General features: G+C 42.9%; 1 protein-coding gene across 11 annotated transcripts in view; it reads right to left on the reverse strand.

Moving 5' to 3' along the window:
- Positions 1-23815, reverse strand: part of SGMS1 (sphingomyelin synthase 1) — a 71255-nt gene extending 47440 nt beyond the window's left edge. The window contains exon 1 of one of the 11 annotated variants that reach the window (XM_083740738.1): positions 22185-23815. The gene's annotated coding sequence lies outside the window, so the exon portion shown is untranslated. Of the gene's footprint in view, positions 1-1942; positions 2036-21353; positions 21565-21630; positions 21961-22050; positions 22112-22173 lie in introns of those variants that run through there. The other 10 variants (XM_083740737.1, XM_083740740.1, XM_083740744.1 and 7 more) reach the window with 10 other exon arrangements.
- Between the last annotated feature and the right edge of the window lie 560 nt (positions 23816-24375).

Below are 24375 nucleotides of genomic sequence, written 5' to 3' on the forward strand. Positions count from 1 at the left end.
GCACCATGCTCTTATCAACTTATCAACCAATCCTCATACTGCAGCCTTATGCAAACAGTGTTGTAACTTAACCCCAGCAACAGTATAAGCACACCTGCTTGGCTGGAGATTATTGCTACTTGGTCAGCCAGAAAAAGAGAAAAATTGTTTTACTAACATATCACATCTAGCCTATTGGATGCTCGAAACCCTTCATGTCAAATGGTGAAATTTTAGACACATATATTTCTATGCTTCTTAACTATGAATCAGAACGGTGGTCCAGTATATGGGATGTTGGACTTTTATTGAGGACCCTGCACTCAGAAAGACTCACCGAATAATACTCAATAGGGCTGTTGTGAAGATTAATGTTGTATTACCCCCTACCTGAGTTTTAGGTCCGCAGTCTCTTTGAATAAATTAACCCGAATCTATCCATTTATCAGCAACAAGAGGAGAGTAGGGATATAGATTTCTACATATGTGCAACTCTTAAGTGTTTGCTTTACTTTTTTTAGTCTTCCTTTATTTCTATGAGACAAAATAGCAGCTACGTACTTGAAAATCACAGAAATGTCAAAGTTGAAGGGTTTTAAAAAAGAGAATCCTAATGCAAATGAGTTCCAATAATCAATTCTGTAGTGGAGAACAAAAGAAAAAAAAAGTGAAAATATATGCATCCACTACTAAAACTATTCATACTATTGCAAATAATGATGTTCCTAAATGGAAAGAACACTGCTAATTGCCTGCTGTCTGAAACCAGAATTTGATAAATAAGTTCAATTATTTTCCCTTGTAAATCCTTAATGGCACCTTGTCTGGCACAGGATATTTATTCTTATTGAAGGTTTGCAAAACCTGGCAGGTGCTATGAGACTTCCTTTATCTAGGCAATAAATTGTTAAAGCTGGGAGAATATTTATTTGAAGCATGTATCATATTTACCGTGCAAGATGATCTAGAAGAAAATAACAGTTTCTTGGGTTTTTTTAAAGCCAGGCAATGAAATAATGCCACTACAAAACATTCCCCAAAGGGAAACAGTTTTACTTCCAAAATGCACTTTCTCACTATGTTAGAAGTGGGTGTAATATCCCATGTTCAAATAGCCAATTTAACTTAGAATCTTAACAGTTGCCTTTGAGATAACATCATTCCTCAGTCTACATCTACTTTGCAGGCTCACCGTGAGGCTAAGATCCTGCTCTAAAACCCATGGGTAAAGGGTTAGATGCAAATCAATCAAAACCAATAAAATTCTTTAAGATCCCACTGATTTCAACACAACTCACTTTCAAAAAGAATGTGTAAACAACAGATAAGTTCCAAAGAGCATCAATGGCCAACACTAGGGGTAGTCAATGTGATGTGCTCCAGATGATGTGGGACTACAACTGTCATCATCTCTGCTTATTGGTCATGCTGCCTGGGGCTGCTGAGAGCTGAAGTTCAACAACATCTGGAAAGCACCATGTTGGCTAGACCTGACCAACACATACTAAAGGCATACTTCTGAGTAGACATGGACAAGATAAGTGTACATCACAATGAGTTAAATGGAGCTTAGTCACAGGTATAGTAGGATTACAGCCTTGGGTGGTTTGTTTTTACTTGATTAAATGAACTGCTGTAGCTAGATTCTTATATTTATTGGAAGCTGCTCCAGAAGCTCCTATAGCCCACTGGGTGTAAGGACATTTGGCCGCCTGGACTCCGGCATAAGTAAATATGTACATAAGGGACTGAATGGCTATCAACATTTACATCCATTTAATACAAACAACATACATTGATTATCAGGTTTCACTGAGATAAAGAAGGGTGGGAAACCTGTGACCCTCAGCTTAATTTAGGGAGGTGGGGGAGTCTGCAAGGAGAAATGGAGGGTGAATACTAAAACAAATGGAGCAATGTGAAGAGAAAGGGGGAAAGCCCTATTCAAGCATGCAATTCAGACCTCAGACAACAGCAATTTCTTCCTTCCAAGGTAACCCACTAGGGAAGGGGTCAGCAAACTTTTTCAACTGTCCCTCAGACCTTGTGGGGGACCGTGTCATGTGACAAAGACACATGAGAGCAGAAGCCGCAAAGCAGGCTGGGAAGTGCTGGGACTGCACAATCATTTGGGCCTACAAAGGTTATTCAGGCCTAACTGCTAACTGTTGAGTCACTCTGACATCTGACTTAGCAGCCAGTTTCCCTTTTGTGCTCTCTGTAAGATGTCAGTCAGAGTCAGTCTGTTTCAGTTGTGAACAGTCAGTATGTAATCTCAGTCAAACTGTTTGGAACCATGTTGTTTATGAAGAAGTTTATTTTAATTCAGTAAAGCTTTTATTCTTTAAAACTGCATTATTAATTTACGCTGCGTGTCAGACAGGACTATATTTTGAAAAATAAATAAATGAATGAATTCCTATGCCCCACAAATAACCCAGATACGCATTTTAAATAAAAGCACACATTCTACTCATGTAAAAGCACCAGGCAGGCCCCACAAATAACCCAGAGATGCATTCTAAATAAAAGGACACATTCTACTCATGTAAAAACATGCTGATTCCCAGACCGTCCGTGGGCCAGATTTAGAAGGTGATTGGGCCAGATCCAGCCCCCGGGCCTTAGTTTGCCTACCCATGCACTAGGATGAGAAGAAAGATTGTATGTGAGGGTGACAATGGGTAGCCCTACCCACTTTTTGCTCCAGCCCCACCACCCACTGCTACTCAAATCCACCTTCCCCCAATCATTCATTTGGCAAAACAACATTAGGAAACTATTAGGATCAGAAAGTCATCATTTATAGATAACTTAGACTAAATTAAAATTTAAGAATAATTCTAAAGAAGTGTAATTAAATGCCTTTGAAAGAATATACATATAAACAGAGGTGTCCATGTGGCAAATCCAGAGGGTGCTCCTGTACTGATTTACAACTGAAAGAAAATTTCATGCAATTGACATAAATGCGTAAGTTCCTTTTGAAAAACAATGATTGCCTCAAAATACGTACTATTTTTTGGTCATAATTCCAACTCTTATATCACTTCCAGTAGACTTTTATAAAGAGCACTGATGAACATCTAGGGAAAGCTGTAAAACATCAAATTGTTCTACAATTATGGTGCTGCCTTCAAAAGTCTCTGTGGGGGTCAGCATTGTATAATGGTACTGATGGTGTCAGCATGAGACCATCGTAGCACCACCACAGGTTACAATGAACTTTTGTAGTCTATCTTGCAGCTTTTGAAAAATGCAGAATCCATGCAGCCTACAAGCTTTAAGCCAATTCTTCTCTATTTCAGCAAAACAATTTATTTGCAAGAATACATAGAGAGCAATCAAAGGCAGGAAGATCTGCCAACACTTTCCATTTATTAAGGCAGAAAAGTGTCAATTACAGTATTAATTTATAGCACACTGAAAAGACAATCATTAACATCTGCCTAAATTATTCATAGCATTTTACTACAGAAAAGGGAGAGAAAAAGAGCAGCAAAGTTTGAATTCATAGGGTGCTGCTAGTCACTGCTGTTTCTAGGAGAAAAGAATGTGTTCCATTGTTAGTCTTTACATAAGTGAAAAGCTTGGCAGGAATTTTAAAGTCCCTCGTGAAAGAGAGACCCAGGTTCCACAAAGATTTCTGCAGAACTGTCAAGCTAACATTATTCTAAAAATGTTGGAGACACAGAAAGCCTCTTTTCCAACTGAACAGCATTTGGACCCATGTGCCCCAAAATGTCAACATTAACAAACCCAGAATTAACAATAACTATATTTGGCCACCTCATGAGAAGAGAACACTCCCTGGAAAAGACCCTGGTGTTGAGAAAGATTGAGGGCACAAGAACAAGGGGATGACAGAGGACAAGATGGCTGGTCAGTGTTCTTGAAGCTACTAACATGAGTTTCACCAAATTGAGGGAGGCAATGGAAGACAGGAGTGCCTGGCGTGCTCTGGTCCATGGGGTCACAAAGAGTCGGACACGACTAAACAACAATGTTTTATTTTGTATAGACCATGGGCATGCAAACTAAGGCCCAGGGGCCGGATTCAGCCCAATCACCTTCTAAATCCGGCCTGCGGACAGTCTGGGAATCAGCATGTTTTTACATGAGTAGAATGTGTCCTTTTATTTAAAATGCATCTCTGGGTTATTTGTGGGGCCTACCTGGTGTTTTTACATGAGTAGAATGTGTGCTTTTATTTAAAATGCATCTTGGGTTATTTGTGGGGCATAGGAATTCATTCAATTTTATTTTATTTTTCAAAATATAGTCCGGCCTCCCACAAGGTCTGAGGGACAGGGAGTCTTCTCTTCTCATGAGGTGGCCAAAGTATTGGAGCCTCAGCTTCAGGATCTGTCCCTCCAGTGAGCACTCAGGGCTGATTTCCTTAAGAATGGAGAGGTTGGATCTTCTTGCAGTCCATGGGACTGTCAAGAGTCTCCTCCAGCACCATAATTAAAAAGCATCAATTATTCAGCGATCAGCCTTCTTTATGGTCCAGCTCTCAATTCCATACATCACTACTGGGAAAACCATAGCTTTAACTATACGGGCCTTTATTGGCAAGGTGATGTCTCTGCTTTTTAAGATGCTGTCTAGGTTTGTCATTGCTTTTCTCCCAAGAAGCAGGCGTCTTTTAATAGGATAAGGCTAATCTCTACTCAGGGTCTAAAGCAGGAATGGGGCAGGAAACATAATTTTGACGCTTCTTGTATGTCAGGTGTACAAAAGTGTGAAAAGAAAAGACTGCTGTGGCAAAGATTGAGTGGACATTTTGTAGCAAACAAAGAATTCCTCAGCATCAACAAGCTACTGTTCTCCACGAGACAAAAGCAAGCTCTAACTTCTGTAACTTAGTACATTTACTGAATTCTGAATTACAAACCAAAAGGAAGAAGAGGGTTTTAGCTCAAACGCTTTGATTCCAGCAACTCCAATACATATTTGTAGCTCCAGGTGCACAAAAGCTTCACTGAATGCAAACCTTTCCCTTCAAAAGAAGAGGGCAGAAATTGTTGTGCATATATGTCTTGTGCGCATTCCATTTATCTATAAAATTTGCTATGAAAAAAATATTGCCTGCTTAATAAATGAGGCGGTCAACAAAATTAATGGACACCCTTTCTTGATCAAATGTAAATTACTGCCAACTAATTTTAAACTTTGATGTCTCTTGCTTGATATCTGTGTGAAAACATGTTTGTATTTATAGCACGAAAAGGAAGCAGTTCTAGAAAAATAGCTCTATTATCTGAAGAGCAAAACAAAAGTTCAAGAACAGCTCAAAATATTCTTAGAAGAGATCAAGTGTTCAGCAAACAATAGACATTTCCTTCAGGACCTAATGTACTTGCTATGGGACAGGGTGAGGGAAGCCAAGGGAATAACTTGCTACATAGGACAACAAAAGTCCCAGCTAATTGAAAAAGCTCCACATTATGGATGTATTCCCCGTATTGTCTACAAACAACAACACTGACTATCTTGTTTTCTGGAAACACACACCTACAAGGTCATAACAAAACCTGAGAGAGATATTGCTTCTATTTTGCTGTAGTTTTGTTCAACACATTCTCTTCTAATATATCACACACGGGGTTACCATTATCTTCCTCAACAAGGCAAGATCGGGAATATTATACTTGTAATATTCTAAGATAGATTCTTTACACAATCACTGTCACTCCAGCTCTCAACGGCAATTTTCTTAAACCCTAAATGCTTGAATATCGGCAAAGCAAATTTGTTTGTCTTTTCAGCAGGATAACACTCCTGGCGGCCCAGCCTGGCATACACATAGAAACATGAAAATAAAGTTTTATAAAGCAGACAAAATTCAATTCAATCAGAAAAAGTCCTGGTAACAACCACAAACCTATTGGTTATTTTTAGTAAAATATGTAACAGTAAGATTATATAATTGAATTTAGGTCTTCTGTCCTTTAATTCTGGTGGGAAAAACTCCACTTTATATATGTCAACCTACTGACTTGTCTACGAGCATTCAGTATCTTGTTCATAAGAGAAGGTTTAGCCATGTGCATGGCTTGGACCTTGAGCCAATCCTACTCTTCTTTTTAATAAAAGTACCCTGTCTTGTTGGAGAAACGGGTGGCGCTGTAGTCTAAACCACAGAGCCTAGGGCTTGCCGATCAGAAGGTCGGCGGTTTGAATCCCAGCAATGAGGTGAGCTCCTGTTGTTCAGTCCCAGCTCCTGCCAACCTAGCAGTTTGAAAGCAAGTCAAAGTGCAAGTAGATAAATAGGTATCACTCCTGCGGGAAGGTAAACGGTGTTTCTGTGCGCTGCTCTGGTTTCGCCAAAAGTGGCTTAGTCATGCTGGCCACATGACCTGGAAGCTGTCTGCGGACAAACGCCGGCTCTTTCAACCTATAGAGCGAGATGAGTGCCACAACCCCAGAGTCGTCCGCGACTTGACTTAACGGTCAGGGGTCCCTTTACCTTTACCCTGTCTTGTTATGTGCTGGTTTAAGTTTCAAAACTAGAATTAGCAATTATCTGCTTTCTAACGAGCATGAGGAAGCAGCAGCTCAATATGGTTTTATAGCAAAGCCCCAGGGACCATAACAAGACAACTGATCAACAAGACTGTGGATGGAGATGGAGAAATGCATACACAACAACACTGGATGCATTTGTGAGTGACATGATCACTCCCCAGTACCCTCTCTGGCTGCAGGAAACCCAGAAACCTTATTGATCTTCTGAGGAATTCCAGGCAATGAAATGGGCTGGATGGTTAGAGCACAGGTGGCACGAGTCTTGGGTGAATACAGCAGAGAATATGTGAAAGCATATAACCATGGCTACCATGTGGCGCTGTTGGCAGAGTGGAAAGTCTATTTATCTGCCTCTATTGCATCCTCAGAACAGCTCTGGCTGAACAGGCTGGTTAAACCCAATCTGAGGCGGGAGAAACAGCTAATCACTCAGAAGTGCACTGGGATGTATTTACAAAAGCACCGAGAACAAAGCTGCAGACATCTGTATCAAACTAGACACCACAGTTGAGGCAGGTCCTGCAGATCTGTGGGATCAGTTTCAATTCCTGAGGCCTGAGAATAATAAACTGGACATTTGCAGGCAGTGTTAGAAACTCAGATATGTAAGCAAGGCACCAAATGGCTCCTAGTTGCCATTGGGGGCCAGATGGCTCGAAAGTCGTATTTTTCAATATGCATTTTTGGTTCCTAAAATTTGTTCTGATTGTGCAAATAAAATATTACAGATAGAATTATTGTTGCTTGTTTGGGAAAACAGGCAAGATCCAAGGATTCCTAGGCATGCACCTCCAGATGGTGGAGACATCAGGCGCCATCCTGGCACCCAGGCATCTTCACTTAGTGACAAGCTACATACAATGCGCCTGGTGCCTGATGAATTTCGAACACTGCTTTCAGGGGTTAGGCTCTGCGAATGCTCTCACCCCATAGTTTAGAGGAGATCGCAGTTTAAACCAGCCTTCCCTCACCTGGTGTCCTTCAGATATTGTTGGCCTCAAACTCCCAGTCTTGGCCAGCCTGCCAATGGTCAGGGAAGACAGGAATTTTAGTCCAAAACACCTCGAGGTGTAACCCATATATCTTCAAATGAGTTTTCACATCACATTTTGGTCTTCAGTTTCACTTCCAAATGATATGAATCCTATCAATGGACTACCTTATTTTTGTTGTTCTAAGTATTAAAGTTGTGCATAATACACTAAAGCTAGTTATTCTGCTGCAAATATGAAACATAAAAGAAAAACAGTGCAAAAACAGGGGTGTGATGGCCATTAATGAGCTAATTATCAGATTTCCAGAACCTGTAAATTACTTTCTGTTGGGGGGAAACCTAAGAAGTGCATACTAATTGTGTGTGACTGGAACAGTCATGCAAAGGCACTGTTAATTAACTTTTAAGTTCAACTTGCTGTGATAGTTGCATTTTATTTACGATCTTGTATACCTCTTTTTAGTCATAATTGTTCTGACAAGTGCAATATGAATGACAAATAGTTGTAGCTGATGTCCAACATGCTAGTAGTGTTCAAAGCCTGTTCCCAGCTCCAGCTACTTAGCCCATACACATGCTTGCCATTTCTTTTAAGAACAGTTTCACAGGCTACAGCCATAAGTGTGCTCATGCACACCTCTAAGTATTCCATTGTCTAAATATTTAATGTACTGCAAAATAGAATCACTGAGAAAAAATACTTATACATGAGTGTATCCATATAGTGCAATAATCATATGAATTTCCCATATGTTTGAAAATTGCACCTAAAATCCTAAAATTGCACCAAGAAAGCAGCTTGTCTGTTCCCCATAAGTTTATAAAATGACAGAATTGTAGACATGGAAGGAACCCCAAGGGTCAACTAGTCCAATCCTCTGCAATGCAAAAATCACTACTAAAGAATCTCTGGCAGATGACCATCCAACCTCTGTTTAAAAACTTCTGATGATGGGGAGTCCATCATCTTCCAAGATAATCTGTTCCACGGTCAAATAGCTCTTACTAACCAAAGTTCTTCCTAATGTTCAGTTCGAATCTCCTTCCTTGTAACTTGAATCCATTGGTTCAGAGCTTACCCTCTGGAGCAGAAGAAAACAAGCTTGCTTCATTTTCCATGTGACAGCCTTTCAGTTATTTGAGGATGGCTATCATATCACATCTCAGTCTTCTCTTATACAAGCTGGACATACCTAACTCCCTCAACCATTCCTCATAAGGCTTGGTTTCCAGACCCTCTGTCATCTTGGCCACCCTCCTGTGCAGACATTCTAGCTTGTCAATATGTTTCTTAAACTGTGGTGCCCAGATCTGAGCCCAGTCTCTTCCTGTAAAGCCTCTTCCCTTGCAAATGTAAAAGCAGCTTGGTAAGAAAATTTTCAACAGGAAAATGCCCAAAGGAAAGTGGTTTAACCATCTATATTAGTACCAGTTCTCAAACAACATGGAAAGGAGCTACTTCTCCCTTGCTTCAATTCTCAATCTTGTTTCTCTTCCCCACCCCCACTTATAAGACTATCAAAAACAGTAAATATTTTAGCTTCAGCTGAGAGAGTTGCTTTTTTAAAATGTTATTTCATACTACTGCTTATTGTTTTTTGACTGTAAGTTGCCCTGGACTTTTATGGAGGGGAGGATATAATTGTTTTAAGTACAGTAACAAATTGTCACTGAGTGGTTGGACACAGAGGAATCGTTAGAAGAACCAGCTGGGAAACCACCTAGGGAAGAAGGCTTAGAGCCAGGGGAGCAGTGGTAGGATGACAACAACGACTGGTCAGAGGGAGAAGAGGGAGAAGACTGGGAAAGGGAAGTGTTGGAAGCTAAAGATGTAACACAGCTTAGTGAGCTGGGAGAGTCTATGGCAGAGAGAAGTCCAGAATCAGAGGCGGAAGCCAAGGCCAGCGAGTGGGAGGAGAAATGAGGGCAAGAGGCAGAAACGAGTCAGGATGGTGAAGAATCATGGGTATCTCTCCCTCCTACTATGCCAACAAGCACCCCTCCTCCCCATATCCCAGAACCAGAAGGGGGCTGAAACGGGCGGAGAAGTGACAGGCTGCATGCAGGTGAAGTGTCTGATTGCTTGGGGAAAGCCCTGGAAAGGAGAGAATTTAGAAAACTCTGGGAAGGCGGGAACTTTCGGTCTCAGCAACTGATTCATGGGATAAGACCTACCAGGAATGAGGTGCAGTGCTCATTAGGCCTGACACTCTGCCAAGTCTGTGGAGATCATGTTTTTGCTTACAAAGAGTTAACTCCCAACTTTGAATGGTCTGATTTACTGCCAACTCGCTCTTTGACATAAATACACAAATAATAAATTTCCAGCATCCACTGTTAGGAAAAAGAGGTGTATGATTGATATTCAGAAGGCAAAAAGGAATGTCAAGTATGCTGTTTCTCACTCTCATCCAAACATGTTTGAGTTAGCAATTACAAGACTCCTGGGCATACTAGCTAAACAGAAGTATCAGCTGGTAAGAGAGACATGGCAAACAAAACCTCCCATAAGAAACTGTTGAAGGCATGCAGCACATGTGAGAAAAAAATGTGAACACACATATACATGTTTCATCTGAGTAAATAAAACAATGTTCTCCTTTTCCTGTCCCCCATTACTTGAAGCTGCTAACAACTCAAAGTACCAAATGCTAGAAAAGATTTGGAAATATTACCAGAATTTCTCTACTGAATTGCTTACGGAGCACAATTGCTGCATGACTAACTGTCCAACGTTCTCATTTCCCCTAAATATCTTGGGGAAGGGGAAGGGAAACTTTTCTATCCTGTAGAGAAATGTTGTGCCTGGATGGAATGGCATTTATTTAAGCAATGCAATGCAACTGTATTGCCCAGCACATGAAACACTGCCACATTCCAGGGACTCACATTATAAATCAAACTCCCTATCAACTTTTGCTTTCATTTGATAGCAAAACTGCTTCTTTGTTTAAGCTACAGAATGGTATCCTTGTTATTATTGGGCTATCTTGCCCAAACAGCTGTGTACTGCACTTCTCACAGCAAGACATTGCAGTTCACTCAAGCCAAAAGGTAAGAGAGAATGACAGAGTAGTTCTGCAGCAACTAATAACCAGATTTGCAATACATATTTCTCAAATGTCTTTAATAGTTCCCAAATAACAGCCTTGTTAGTCTCCTACCCTAATGAAGACATATCTTGCCCTTTTTGGTTTGCCACAATAGGTCAAATTACTTTTCCTCTTCTCAATCCCTCAATACCTACCAACTTTTAAAACTAAATAGTTAATCCACCCAATGTGCTCTGGTCCATAAAACCTAAAGCAGCAATAAAATTATTAAGTCTGTAAAGTATCCCAGAACTTTCCTCCTTTTTCTTGACTACCCAATCTCTATCCACCTATACATTTCAAGGTTGCAGTTGCCTTTTATTATATGCCTAAAAAGAGGAACACATAGTTTATGCTGTGAGGATTCCACTAAACCTGTAATCGCATTACATTCTTTGTAGTCTCAAATAATTCCCAAAAAGCCTTTATCACTGTTACCCTTTTGCTCCCTCTCTAAACTGAAAACTTGTCTGGTGTCTTCAAGAGATATAGAAAGGCTAGATATCAGTGCTGACTGGTGAATGTTGGTGTCAGACAAGGAATCACTCACTTCATTTCCTGTACATCACTGTAAGTTTACCAAGTACTAAAATCCATTTGTCGTTTCATAAGATGGACATTTTATCTTGACAAAACTCAGGGTTTCACTTCCCATTTGGGTGGTACTCTGCTGAAGTGACTAAGCGGAACCTCCTGTAAGTAAAAAATGAAAAGTGGTATTTCCTTTGGTAGAGCTTTGGGCAGTATTCCACTAACGAGTCTCGTCAGTGCAAGGATTTTGACTTCTACAACAGGCCTTTCCTACCCTCTTCTCCACCCACACGAGTCCAGCACCTACCTCAAATCTTCTCCAGATGGTTGAGGGAACCCCTGGAATAGATTTAGGGGCATGGGGAAGGAGAAGAGGATTAAGTTCTGTGGCACAAGCAGAAATCCTTATGCTGATGAATGGCTGTCCTTAATGCTATGCTGGATTCCACCCTTTGACTTTGAAACCAATTCCTTTCTTACTTAGATAGTTATGAGTAGATGCCAAATGTGAAAACCAAGGGAGTACAACCAGACTTCATTTAATTAGACACCTGAAATGTTGTTTTCTATTATGACGAGAAAGTGTATTCTCCAGACACAAAGAAAGCAATATTGTTTTACATGCCCAATGGGTTTCCCCATAGGATTTTTTATTATTATTCTGTTATAAACACTTGTTGTGCTACATTTTGGAATTAAAAAGAACATTTATGTTGCAGAACAATTATTTATTACATTTTTTTAAAATGTAGGAAATATAGGTCTGTGCTACAGACAGAGTTCAAAGATTCATATTGCCCCTATTAGGAAGAAAAATACTTAATTTCCAACCTACACTGCAGAGCCCAAACACTGAAAAATGCTGTGGCACCTTTGAAAAGGTCTGACTAATTGCTTTGAGCCTCCTTAGGCTAGAGTCCAAGCATGTATCTTTACAATTCCTTTCAGTATACTGGTGGTAGTTCTGCAGAACATTTCACAATACTTATGTTCTAATCTGTATATAAATAGGTCTCTTCTGGTTTGGCAGAGCAAGAGGAACTTCAATAGCATGGTGAGTTATTACTTTAAAGCAAATGGAAGATTGCACCAGAAGTTGACAATAGTATACCAAGTCAGCAGTAGGAGGTCAAAGGTTCAATACAAGAAAATTTCATGAACTTAAGGAGCAGTCTGAGATGGCAAGTGAGACAGTCTACCTAAAAGGGCACAATACTGTAGAGCAGGCATGTCCAAAGTCCGTTTCAGGGGCCTAATTCGGTCCGCCAGTCAGTTTAATGCGGCCCCCGTGGCAGCGTATGTCCTGGGGTAAAATCCTAAAGAAAACCTCAACAATTTTGGTTGACCCTCACGCATGTTCCCTTCAGCAAATCTGGCCCTCTTTGAAAAAAGTATGGGCACCCCTGCTGTAGAGGCAGAAATCTGCTGCTGATGGTTGTCACAAACTTCAGTTGATTACATAGCTATTACACATAACACACATACTCATGGCTCAACCCTATGCATGATCATTTCAGTCTTTCAGAAATGAGATGTACATGCATGGGTAGTCATGCCAGCATACTACCACAATCAACAGCACTGAAGTAATGACCAAAGTAGCCTCCAAAACTGATGCTACAGAAGTGGGCTGCCTACCCATTTTTGTCAGAAACCCAAGACCCAGCCAGGATCTAGAGGTGGGGTTTATTGCTTTATTTTTACTGATAATGCTAGTGTTTCTGTCCCAATTTCAACCATTCATTTTACACTGCAGTACCTACTGTCTTATGGAACCGTGGCTTTTTTTATCCATATACTGCCAAGTTGTGTTAACTTTTATATAGAAGGAAAGAACGGCATACTAAGATACCACCCAAGATTTCAACACATCATCAGCAGTGGTGCAATCATGTAAACCTGAGGAAAAGCACAATGCAAATCTCTGTGGTTTTCCAAGCTAACAGGATTGCTAACCATTTTTATCCGAAAATGGATAACATGAAATGAGCACTAGATTTCTGCTAGACTCTACTGGATTACCAAAAGTGATTTTTAAGTTGTAATAATAATAGTAGTAATAATAATAATAATAATAATAATAATAATAATAATAATAATTGTTGGTGTTGGTGTTTATATGCCACCCATCTGACTGGGCTGCATAGCCACTCCGCTCTGGGTGGCTCCCAACAAAAAATAGTAAAAGTTCAGATAAAATGTGGAAATTAACAGGTAAGGAAACATCAGGAAGATGGGGGGGAAAGTGCCATCTGAATGCAGTCATTGTGACAAGTGACAGCATTGCGTCACTATGGATGAGGCATGAAGCTTATATTAGTAGAGACTCATCAGCCAGTGAAACCACACATACTTGAATCAGCAAACTTTCCTCACGTTATTTGATGAGAGCACATGAATCATCATAGCATGGGAACCAAGTCAGTTGCTTCATAGTAGGCTTAATATAAAACCCTCAGGTAGAAAAGAGAATTGAAATTCAGGAGCGCTTCTGTAAGCACAAGACATTTTTCAATCTCTTTGCACAATCATCAGCTAACACGAGACCTCATGCAGCTTCTTGTACAACATGTCAATATGCATGCTTGTGCTATGTTCCACATTTTGCTAACTCTTGTGCAACATTTTACAAAACAGTACCACTGCCAGAATTCTTTCCATTGTTCACATCGAGAGTATTAGAGAGGATACTACTTTTAGTATCAATTTTAAAAGTCTGAGTGCACAGTAAACAGAAACTTTCTTATTCCCACCCTCCTCAATATCATTGCAACCAGCCTCTTCTTTAGATACAGAAAATATATATACTGTATGGATACCATTGCTATCTACAACATCTACTGAAAATAACCACAGAAGACAGGAGACAAGAAATGAAAGGTAACAAAAATGAACAATTTGCAGAAAGGGTTATGCAGTACTAAAAAAAAAAGGATTTTAAAGTGCTGTAATATATGTAGTACTGTTTATCTGAAAGACTTTCTATACAGTCTACATATATTGCTTTTTTTAAAAAAAAGAAAAAGAAAACAATCAAGAAAGTACTCATTATTCAGTTTTAATGACAACGTTCTAGAGACACATTCTAGAGACTTGTTGATGTATTTTGCAGCCCAACCATAAGAGAAATTCCTGATTTATAGGACTTATTTCCAAGTTAAAGTGTTCTTAGTATTGCAATCTTAGCCACAACAAGCTACCTGGCATTCGCAATTTCAGCAGAACGTGTTAAAGCCAACAACAAAATTAACCCACATGTTAAGCAGGAAGTGGCAGAGAAGGTACTAGAAACATCACTATGAAAGACTGCATTAATATTTGAAGCACTACTTTAGGTGAACACTGCTGTGTGTCATTCCCTCAAACAGCTGCCAGATGAAGAAGAGGAGTTTGGATTTGATATCCCGCCTTTCACTCCCCTTAAGGAGTCTCAAAGCGGCTAACATTCTCCTTTCCCTTCCTCCCCCACAACAAACACTCTGTGAGGTGAGTGGGGCTGAGAGACTTCAGAGAAGTGTGACCAGCCCAAGGTCACCCAGCAGCTGCAGGTGGAGGAGCGGAGACGCGAACCCGGTTCCCCAGATTAGGAGTCCACCGCTCTTAACCACTACACCACACTGGCTCTCTTAACTGTTAGGTTGATCCTATGCATACTTACACAAATGTAAGCTCTATGTCCAGTGGAGGTTACTTAGAAGTAAGGAACATATGTTTTCTATCTTTGTAATACAGCATATAGACCATACCACCTTCTATTAATAAATCACCCCTTCAAGAAAATAAAAGCCCTGAAATGACAGACAGCAGCCCCCTGCTGTTGACAACAATAATCATAAATTCACGTCCAGCCTCATTCCTTTGGTTTTTGACAATCCAAGCTTGTGGGTGCATTTCTTGCAAGAAGAAACATAAAATAGGAATAGAAAATATATATGTAAGGGAGCCCTATCCTAGCAGCTCTCCACAAGTTGTTGGACTCCAACTCTCTCCAACCCCAGTCAACACCGTAAGAAATGACGGGAGCTGTACTCCATCCAGCACCAACTGGAAGAGTTTGGGGTTCCCTACTCCTGCCCCATAATATTCTCTCCTGTTCAGCATTATTTATTAATGGAACAGATTTATATCATACTTTCTGCTATCTAGGTCTCTAAAATGGCTTACAAACATGTTTGTATAAAATGTATCTTCTGAGCAGGGACAGGCCTTAATCTTATAGATAACCTATTTTCCAGGTTATCTTTTAGCATTAAATCAGGCCTAGCAATCAAAGTTAAATATCAAAAACCTAAAGAAGAAAGGGAACTACTGATGAACTACAACACACAAGTCCAAGTTTACGACTTATTTTGCGAGGAAGTTAAGCTAACACAAACTTATTTTTAGATGTCAAACTATTAACAAAATAAAACTATCAGATATATTGATTATCTTGTGTGGCAAAGCTAAAGCAGAAACCTATGTACAGCAGAGTACTGAATAAAGATATAAGATCTTAGCACACTTGCAAGTGCGGTTCATTGAAATTGCCAGGAGTCTCTTTCAGGTAACCTCATTATAGTCAAGTTGTAAGAATCTTGATTATGAGTTGAATTCCCTGCTGTGCAGAGTTCACAGTGAAAACTCTCATGCCAGCTCTTCAGATCATCTCCTGTAACTGAAAATTGCATTATCTCACTTAGCTGTTATTAACCATTATTAATATTTCATACAAAGCCACAGCTGGAATACAGTAAGCTCAGGAGTAATCTCAACTACAAAAGAGAAGAGGGTGTGGGAAGAAAAAGGACCTAACATTCTTTTACTTTGAAGCACTTTTCAAAGCAAAAACTCCACCCCTCCAGAAGAATTGTTTAAATATCATGTTTATTATTGTTTCCAAATCAAAGACAACAGCTTCTAAACACAACTTTATCTGCTGCAACAGCAGATGAACAAGTGACTTGTACATCACGTCTGCAGCTCCTGTGTGCAACATTTGGAACTGACTTGGGATGGGTGGAGAGACTTTATGGTACAATGGCATCTAGGACAAGTAGCAATGTTAAAGTTTCTAGTCCGTTCATGCAGAAACTTTCTTCCGTGAGCAATCAAGTTTCAATAGTTTGAAAAGCCTTAAATAAAGGGCAGCTGGCCACCCGGTTTTATAAGCAGGCAGATCACTGCCAATGCTAACATGTGAAACTCAACTAAGCTGCTCTGTATTGTGTACAAATAGTTGCTAGCTCAATGAGTGCTACTTGACCCAGAGGACTGAGGTAAGCCACATGCTCTTCTCTCACCATCATAGGAAACCTTCTGCTAGGCAGAAGTCCTACTATGCAAGATGCATGGAAACATAGGGAACTGCCTTAGAACTGGGTCAGACCAGTGGCCCATCTAGGTCATTACCTTCTTTGCTGATTGGCAACAGTTCTCCAGGACTCGATACAGCAATTTTCCCCAGGCTTAACAAGAGATGCTATGGATTACAGGCTTGTTAGCTGCTACATTTATACTAGAGCAAGTGGAAGATAAGCCAAAAATAATTAAATGCAAGCTCCTCCTACAATTCTTTTCAGCTTCCTAACTAGGCCGAAATCCCACTGTTACACAACGTAACTGTCTTCCCAAGCTCCTTATTGCAATACACAAGTTCTCAAGCTCTCATTGCCTACTCATCAGGAGAACTGACCAAGATTCTGTTATACTCTGTGGAAAGCTGTATTTACTGTTAATTATTCTTCTAGTCAGCAGAGAGTGGGGCACAGAGGAAAGGATTAACTCCACTTCTAGATGGCAAGGTCAAAACGGTATTAAGCTTCCTGTGACCATCCAGAAGAGGAGGGGGTCAGTCCCCCAGTCCATAGACTTGGTCCTAGCAATAACAGTGTCTCCCACAGACAACTCTAGAGCAGTGGCAAAGCAGAACTAGGTAACTAGAAGAGAACAAGGAACCCAGAATAAATCTGAGATAGAATAGTGAAAGGAACACTGCAAAGTGCAGAAGATACAAAACAGAAATCTCTCCCCACTTCATAATATTCCAGGCTGAACTCACAAGGCAGGGCTATCTGCTCCAGAGGAACACTTCATGGTAAATTCAACTTTCCACTGTCAGTCAGCCAAGGACTGGAGCACACAGGAAATGTTCTTTCAGAAGCAGTATCCACAAGACTAGGTGGGAGAATTTCCAGTCACAGGACCTGCTGAAGGACCCTCCTGCTAAAGGCCACATCGTCAAGGACATATTTGTCTCCCTTGCCGAGTCTCCCAAAGATGAAGCAATGGGCTTAGCGGTTGGCTAAGATAGAATGGGTCACAGTGCCTAAGAGAATAGGCTGAGACTTAGAATGGTAGGTACACCAGTGCTATACATTCCCTGACCAACCAGTTAATGGTTCCTCTGGACACTTTCTTTGCCCGGGGCCTCTGCCTTGTAAAACACAAATAGGGATTCTGTGCATTTCAACTCTTTGGTACATGACAAATAGATCCAGACTCCCCTCCGGACATCCAGTTTATGCCATTTCTTTTCCTATACTTTCTTTTTTCTTTTCCTAGCTTTTTCCTAGCTTTGAGAAGTCAAGCAATATAGACCCCAGGAACAGGTGACAACTAAAGTTCACCTTGGGTAGGAAACTGAGATCAGGATGCAAGGCAACCCAGTTCAGGATAGATGCCACATAGTTCCTGACTGACTGATTGATAGCACCCACAATTTCCCTATCTCCTCATGGAAGCAACTGCCACCAGGAACACAAACTTCCACATAAGTTCATGTGGGATGGAACCCAATGATTTGAAGGAAGATACCATGAAGGTCCTCTGCATAAAAGGAGACATCCCAGTCAGGAGGTATGTGGATTACCAGAGGGGAAATTATGGAAGCCACTCACAAAAACTGAGATGTACTCTGGTACCCACATAATGCTATCCAGGGCCACTGGCTGGTGTTTAAAAATGTTGGGAGCAAGGCCTTGCTTCAGATCTGCCTTCAAGAAATCCAAGACTACTGGGACTCTAGCCTCCAAATGGCAGACTGTGTCATGTGCACCTCTGGAAAGCCTTCCACAAAAAATGTTGCAAAATGTGTTAGCAAAATATGGAACATAGCACAAGCATGCATACTGACATATTGTACAAGTTGCTGTATTAGGTCTTGTGTTAGATGATGATTGTGCAAGAGACTGAAAAATGTCTTGTGCTTGTAGAAATACTCCTGAATTTCATTTCTCTTTTCTTGCCTGAGAGTTTTATATTAAGCCTACCACAGAGCAACTGACTTGGTTCCCATGCAATGATGTTATCATGTGCGCTCATCAAACAATGTGAGCAAAGTTTGCTGATCCAAATATGTGTGGTTTCACTGGTTGATGAATCTCTACTAATATACAGTATTTTTCGCCCTATAGGTCACACTTTTTCCCCTCCAAAAATGAAGGAGAAATGTGTGTGTGTGCTATGGGGCGAATGCAGGCTTTCGCTGAAGCCTGGAGAGCGAGAGGCGTCGGTGCGCACCGACCTCTCTCGCTCTCAGACTTCGCGCAGATCTCCGCAAGCCTTGCGCGCCCGGCGGGAGTTCCCGCAGGCTTGCAAGGCTTGCGGGCAGCAGCCTGCAGCGCGGAGCACGGGGTGCCCTCCGGAGGACACCCCGTGCTTTGCGCAGGTGTCCGCAAGCCTGCAGCGCCCGGGGGAACTCCCCCCGGGCGTGCAAGGCTTGCCGACGGCAGCCTGCAGCACGGAGCACGGGGCGCCCGTGAATTTGGCATGGAACTGCCCTAGGGCAGCAAGTTGATGACTGCCATGGAGCCCTGAAGGCAAGCAAAGTCCATGGTCTAATGGTTAAAACTTGGGATTGGCCAGTTCTCTCTCTTTTGAGCAGTGCTTATGGTCACCTCAAGATGTTGAATTTAATATTAAATGTTGAGAGAACTCTTCCAGTGATTCTTATCTGAAGGAGCATGGGTTCATGATGAAAAAAATAACCTGAACATTCCTGGTTGATTTGGTGTAGGAAAGACCCTGATCATCTTACCATTGACACAAGGATACGAGTATACCCCTATGAGCCACAGCTGGGCCAACAGTGCCAAGGACTGAAGAACAACTCACACACCCTCCCCCTACAAAAAAGGTATGGTGGACAACCTTGATTTAGATTATTGATTGCCTTACCAGGGTTTGAGCCACAGGTTATGTCCCTGCAGCACTTTCTGGAAGAGCTGATGAAGAAAAAGAGAAAGATGGTGGGGGGAATGAATGTTCCCTTTGTCTCTTTGATCTATGCTCTCAGTGCCTAGGCAGGCATGAAATACATTCGGCAAGTGTTTCTTTCATAACCTCTTCATTAAGCCAGCCCAATATCTCTGTGGGCAAGTGGATCTGATCCCCTGAAGGATTCACTGTCTTTGCAGCAGGGCTATCCCCAGATAAAAGCTCTTGTCTGAAGTTTCCCTCCATCCAAGGAGATGGTGCCTCGCAAGCAATGGAAGCACGTCCCACTCTTCTCACTAAGAGACATGTTGGGCCTTCCATTCCTTCCCTACACTCTCAAAACATATAGTCTGTATTCCCAAGCAACTGGCATGGGCCAAAGTTTCTGCTACAACCTGCCTCCTTACTGTTTTTAAGAGATGGCGAGGAGACACAGAGCTGCCTGGAGCACATTCCTTGCCTATCAACCTGGCCCCAAAGAAACAGAGCACCAACATGAGCTAGCCATGCTGTGTTTAGCACTGCCCCAATTTTTTGTTTGCTCAGGAAGAAAAGGGGGTGGAAGGACAGATACATGCTAAGCTGTACAAAAGCATGTTGTTGTCCCTCTGCAAGGTGGTACGCTAGGGAGGGGAAGAGCCAGAAGGGGCCTCTAGATATACCCTCCCCTTAATCTGGATCCCTGTCTCTACTGGTTACAATGCTGGGGTGTGAACGAAAGATAAAATAAGAAGCTTCCCTTCCTTCAAAAGATGTGATGCTGGAGAGCAAAGGAAAAGGAAAAGGAAAAGAAATCATAACTGCTCCTGCCTGCAAAGCACACAGACCTAAAAATTAGTCATGCTCTCCAACTAAAAGAGTCAAAACTGTGGGGGAAAGGTTCCTTCCTCTTCTGGGCAGCCACAGCAAACCGTTTTTTAAAATATAGTTTTGACCCTGCCTTCTAAAAGCAAAGTTAAACTTTTCGTCTATGCTCCACTCCTCCAGTGACCAAGAACTAGGTATAGTATTAAAAAAATATTTTACAACCACAGAAGATCTTTGACAATTCTAACAGTGCATGCAACATGGCATGTGATATGGTTATTTAAATGTTCTCCTAAGAACTGCTATCCATAGCACTGCTAAAAGAGACTAACGAACAGCACACTAGCCAGGTCCAATATTTCCCAAACACACCCCTCTCCAACCTTCACATTAACCTCAGATAGCACACAAATCTTCTTTCCAAATCAATTTCCTCTATGGTGAAAACTCTAATTTTAATCTTAGCACACCTTCAGATAGCATGCTAAGGCTACAACTCTAATAATTTCTACTCAAAAGAATTGACAGGGATTGCTTCTACATAAGTGGGATTAGAGCTGCTTCCTAAGCAACTAGTTCAAAGCCAACATCAGGTATGAACTCAAATGATGGCTTTATGCCAGAGGCGTAGCTAAGGGGCAGCTAGCCAGGTTTTTTGCCCTGGGTGAAGTCTCCAGAGGGGTGTGCCATTGACGCTCCCAGCTTGTGTGTGTGTGTGTGTACACAAATGCACATGGGGGGGTAGCCAAACTGAGTCTTTGACACGGGTGAAATAAAGCCTAGTTTTACCCCTGCTTTATGCCATCACCCAAAGCCCCTCATCTGCATGGTGTCTAATATTGCCGCACTGTGCATGTGCACTGATATAAATGCACACAAAGCAGTTTGACGGAACAACAGGTGTTATCTAGTTTTCACTACAAAACATCCCGTAGCCTCCTGTTCACACAGACACAGTTAAAACCTTACTACTCTTAACCAGAATCACCAGCCCCACCTCATCCCACTTCCTGCCTTATATATTTACCCCAGGCTGTAATCCTATGCACACTTGAGCGTAAACCCATTTAAGTCACTGGGACTTCATAGGCCCAGCCTTTCTACAAAGCTGCTGTCTCACCCCACTCACTCACACACACACAGAGCCCTGGCCCTGTAACTGCCTCCAGTCATAGTTTTAAGAACCTAAGAGCTGCCTTTGCAGGATCAGACCAAAGGCCTACCAAGTTAAGTCCAGCTTTCTGTTGGCCAAGCCAGATGATACCTGGGGGAGGTGAGGGAAACCCACAAGCGGGGCGGAAAGCACAACAGCACTCTCTGCCGTCCACGTTCCCCAGCAACTGGTCTCACGAAATACTTCACCTGGTCACTTCAGACGGGCAAGGCGTGTGTACACAACAGCTCTCGACTCGACCGGCTCCTGGCTGAGGCGACGAGGCCCCTCCGCCTCAATTCCCTCCTCCTCCTCCTCGCCCCCCCCCCCATATCGTAGCAACTCACCTGGCCAACAACCGCAACCCCGTCCTACGTAACACACCAGCCGCACCTCGACCTCGGCCGCCGGAGTTTCTGCTCTCCTTTCCTCGCCAGCGCGCGCCCCGCCCCGGCCGCATCTCCTCGCTCGAGCAGAAACCCCGCCGCCCTCAGCCGCCCCGACGTTGCTACCAGAGCGAAGGCTTAATAGGAGGACGAAAAAATACCACCACCACCACTATTACTACTATTACTACTGCTGCTGCTGCGACTAGCTGGAGTGCAATTCCTCAAGTGTCGACCCCCGCTCTCCCGGCCCCCTCCCCCGGCCACTCTTGCAAACATCCCAACCCCACACTCGCGCTTCCCTCGCCCCCAACTTCGGCGCGTTTCGCCTCTGCTCCCGCCTCCCCCCCTCCAGCCACCAGTTCGCATATGTCTCCATACCTGGCCCTCTGCCCGCGCTCCCCTGACGCGTCAAGAGCTATATTGGGAATCCCGGTTGCTCCCGCTGGCGCCGCTGCTTAGCAAGCGGGCGGCGGGGGGGGGAAGGTTCCCGAGGGGACCCACCGGGCACTCACCTACCTTCCGTGGGCCGCTTTCCCTCCGGAGGCTCCCGGTTGCCAGTGCCTGGCGTGCAACAGCAGCAGCTGTGGTTCTGCAGCAGGCGCTTCTCCGCCGGCTGGGCTAGCTCGCGACGGGATGGAGGAGGCTTCTTTGGACGGGGCTGCCTCGCCTCCTCGCCCGCCAGCAACACGGGGAGCGCGCGGCGGCCCGTGCGGTCTCGGACGGAGGCGGAGGAGGAGGGGACTGTCGGCCGGGCGGGCGAGCAGGCAGAGGCAAGCAGGGAAAGAGGGAGGGAGGGAAAGCGACGGCTCCGCCACGTGACGGGCAGTGTCATCCTGCGCAGCCATCTTGCGTCCTTGCCGCGCCTCCTCCTGGAAGAAGGCGGCGGCGACAGGGCAGCGGCATCCCGTCGGCCTCGGAGCTGGCTTCCCAGGCGCGGCCTAGACGGTTTCCCGAAAGAGGAGGCGGCCCGGGGAAAAGGGACGTGATGCATGCAAGGGTGGCTACTCGGCCGGCTTGTAGGGGCAGCGGGAGACCCGCCGGCGCCGCTTTCTTTGGCGGAAAAAAGCCGGTGACTTGACTCTGGTGTGAAAGCCGCCAGGTTACTCGGGACCTCACCTACCTCGCAGGGTTGTTAACGAGGGTGAAATGGGAGTGGGGGGGGGGGGAGAAGCATGTTGAGTTGAGCTCCTCGGGTGGCCAAGCGGAGTGTCCGTGTGAGTAGGAATTAAAAAGGGACAAACCACCGACTGAGGAAACCCAACTAGGAGCTGGGAGTACGTGTGTGCTGTTTGAGTGGTTTGCTCAAATATTCCCCATTATGCCCAGTGGAGCAAATGTGCACAGGGTTGCATCTTGAGCCTGTGCACTTAACTGAGCAGTGAATCCCACCGGGATCCAGAACTCCTAAACAAGGGTGTGGAGGGTTGCGTCCCCACATGCAGGCATTTGAACGCGTAAAACCTTTCCCGGTATATACGGATTGGGGTTAGTTGGGAGCTTCAAGCTGCTATTATTTCTGCATGGCAGTTTACTGTTAAAAGATTGCTAAAGCGAATTACATTCGCTTACAGAGAGTGAGTAGTTATCCCAGGGTAACTTCAAAGAAGTTTTCTTTGTTTTGTACAGTAGTATCTGTTTCCAAGCAAGCATGTCCCTAGCATATATCTAAGCTACAGAATGGGAATTTCTGACACCCTGTAAATGTGAGAAGACTTGTGCACAAAACAGTATTTTGATCACCCCAGACAACCCCCCTGGTTTTGGGAGTTTGATCTGGAGAAATTTTGCTGGTGCAGAGTAGCAGTAGTGGTTTTATTGGAGAGGAGGAAAGAGACTGACATAAATAGCAATAGACAGTGCCTGGTGTTTATAAATAGCTCCATTTCCTCAGTGATGAAACCACTTCAACATACACAATTTTTGTAATACTTCAGATGATGCTAGCCTGTAAAGTAAACTTTACCTGTCTGTCTCTGTATTATAGACTAGCAAGATAGAAGTTGAGAGAACAGTGACTTGTCTGAAGCCACCTGAAAAGGTGACGGCTGAAATGGGATTTGAACTGCAAATTGTCTAGCTTACATTCATAGTCACTATACTATAATGCTTCCTCACAGTGCTTTTTTTTTCAGGGGATACCTCTTTTGTTGTTGAAAAGTGTGGCACTTGACGTACTGTAACAACTCAATGGTGAGTACCTGCACCTCTTTCTTTTTGGTTAAAAAGTGTGATACTTACTATAATAGCTTCATGGTGAATACCGACACCTCTTTTTCTAGAAAAAAACACCGCTTCCTCATAACAGTTTAAGTAAAAGAGGGGGGGGCTTTTAAATATAAAATGTAAACAATATGGAAGGGCACCCTTTATATTAATTACATACATATTTTTAATACCAAAGTACATTCTCTATTTCCCCCTATAAATAAAATCATCCTGAAATCAGTATATCTGACCTAGAATCTTTTCCGCTCACACTCTGCTCTCTAGGAAGGGAGTATTTCTCTGTGGTGGGTGAACCTAGAAAGCAATGTATGATTGCCCCCCCCCCTGCCTACCAATTCTCAACAAATATATCTAAAATGTCCATACATTGTTGGTAAGGGAGAGGTTAATAAAACATTACAGGCAGTAACTGGCATGAAAGGAGCCTTGAATACTGTTCTAAATAGCAACCATAGCATATGACAGTTATACAAATGC

This window comes from Podarcis gaigeae, assembly GCF_964106915.1.
Source record: "Podarcis gaigeae genome assembly, chromosome: 5".
NCBI classification, from domain to species: Eukaryota; Metazoa; Chordata; class Lepidosauria; order Squamata; family Lacertidae; genus Podarcis; species Podarcis gaigeae.